The sequence below is a fragment of the Notamacropus eugenii genome, chromosome 1 (genome assembly GCF_028372415.1).
Source record: "Notamacropus eugenii isolate mMacEug1 chromosome 1, mMacEug1.pri_v2, whole genome shotgun sequence".
Classification (NCBI taxonomy): domain Eukaryota; kingdom Metazoa; phylum Chordata; class Mammalia; order Diprotodontia; family Macropodidae; genus Notamacropus; species Notamacropus eugenii.
The window spans coordinates 565,000,205-565,002,619 of NC_092872.1; positions in this window are offsets into that span (position 1 = coordinate 565,000,205).

Here is a 2,415-nt window from a genome sequence, read left to right on the forward strand (position 1 = left end):
CTTGGTAATAGTTATTTTCTAGTTTCTAACTTATAGTTTGGTTCCTTCCTTTGAGTTTATCTTTTGTTGTTCTTATTATTGATAATAATGATTGACACCATTATTTCCTCTTTGAGACAGTGTATTGGGCAATGATCAAGTGGCATGGTGAAGTAATGTGGGGACCAATATCAGGAGCATATGTTCTTTGTGTATACACTCACTTTGTTTTCTCCCTTGTTAACTTCTTGGTTTTGGTCCAAGGGTAGCTATAGAGAAAGTACTCCATATCAAAGGATTGCAACAGGGATTTATGTTAAGTTTTAAAAGAAAATGGCAAAATTTGAGTGCATTCTGGTGGTGTAACTTCTGAAGCTTAACTCTTGGGTCTATTTTTAAACCTAGAGTTTTGTTTTGTTATGCTTACACCCAGGGTGTATTAACAATGTGTGTATGAATTATAAATATGCATCATGTATACTGTAATTATTCCTATTTTACAGATGATAATGATACTAGCCACAGATGGAAAAAACCCTATTACAGATGATCTGAGGCAATTCCCTCATTTTTCTAGTTAAAAGAGGGGAAACTGAGACCATGAAAGATGGAGTGACTTGCTTAAGGTCATGCAACATTTGAAAAGAAAGCTTTTATTCTTCACACTCAACTGCTCCTTCTACTTCCTAATGCTACCATCTTCTCTAACTCCTTAAAATTAAGATTAATGTTCTCTATTGGCTTGTTTCAACTGAGAGCATTTCTAGGAGAAATGAAGAGATGGTGGGTTCTGGGACTGACAGTGTTACATAGTGAAAAAAAGACTCTAGATTTGGACTGTGGAGGACTAAGTTTCAAATCCTAGTTCTGTTATTAATGAATTGTTTGAAATTGGGCAAGTCACCAAGTTTCTGTGAGCCTTAACATTCCTTGTAAATGAAAATGAAGGGATGGGACTATTAGATCTCTAAAGTCTCTTTCAGAATTGAGGCTATATGACTTTAAGATCACATTCCCTAGAAGGACTTGCTACAGTCTTACCAAATGAATTTTTATGGTAACTTTCCCTTCACTCAACCAGAATTTATGGATTCTTTTCCATTAGTCTTTTTGAAAATTTAAGTTTTATAGATATCTTTGTTTTCTATTCATCTTCATTTCTGGAAATCCTTCTTTCCTCATTCCTCCTGAATTGAACCCTCCATTGTGACAAAGAAAAACAATTATGCAAAAATGGTCAATGAAGTGATCTCATCTGTCAAGGTGTACAACATTCTGTCCTAGTATTTCTTTGACTCTCCCTGCCAAGAGGAGAGAGGTATATTACATTAGCATGCACTCTTTTCCCAATAGATGTGATGAATTTCAGGGCAAGGTTACTTGACTACCCAATCCCAAATGACTCCAGTCTCCTAGCACTTGCTACCCTTGATATAACAGCTCTCATTAGCAAATTTAGTCATGTGTCACTTCCTAAATCTAAATCAGAGCTACTTTTTCCAGTCATCTTTCCTCTTATCCCAGTGAGCCAACAGACATTTATCTCTTCTGTCCTTTTACTCCCTCGGACCTGTTTTCTTGGTTGTCTATGAATTTTCTCCTCTAATACTCTCATTTTCCTCAAGGAGTAGTGGAGGTACACAGAAATAAAGGCACAGATCGGTGGAATTATTCACTCAAGGCTATGAACCTAAACAAGTGACAGCTAGGACTTGAAACCCAGGAATTCTTACCCTTATGTTTCATCCATCTTATAGATTATAGTTGGAGTACTGGGAAACACTGTAGGGATCATTTAGTTCAACCTCCTTATTTTATATACGAGAAAACTAAAACCCTGTAAGGTTAATAGCTTGTCTAAGTCACACAGATAGTAAGAGCCAAGGATAGGATTTGAACCCAGATTGTCTGAATCCAAATCTGGTGTTCTTTCCACTGACTCATGCTATGTATCCATACTGTTTTTCTTTTTATTCTATGTCCCTCCTCAAAAGTCTCCATTGAATATTTAATCTACTTATGGCAAAAGCAGACCACTAAGCACCCACATCGTGGCTCTAATTAAACTTGAATTCCTTCTTTATATTGGGTTATGTGCTATAATGCAGATGAAGGCAATTTTTTATCATTCTTCCTTAGTGATGCCCAATGGCTCCAGTGAGTTTCTCTGAACTAGTGATCAGCTCACAGAGGTAAACTTAGTTTAATTTATATGAACTTTATTCCACTTGGTGCTCCTTAAACCACCACTAAAATTAAATACCTCCAATATGAACAAACCAGGAGCTCCAAGATGTTTACAGATTTAATGAAATCAGTGGGACCTCTGAAACGTTTCTAATTCATCTGTTTGTACAACATTTGCAGCCACCAGGACCAAGACTAAAACTTGCTGATGTGAGATGTTCACCATGACACAGACCTAATTAGAAAGAG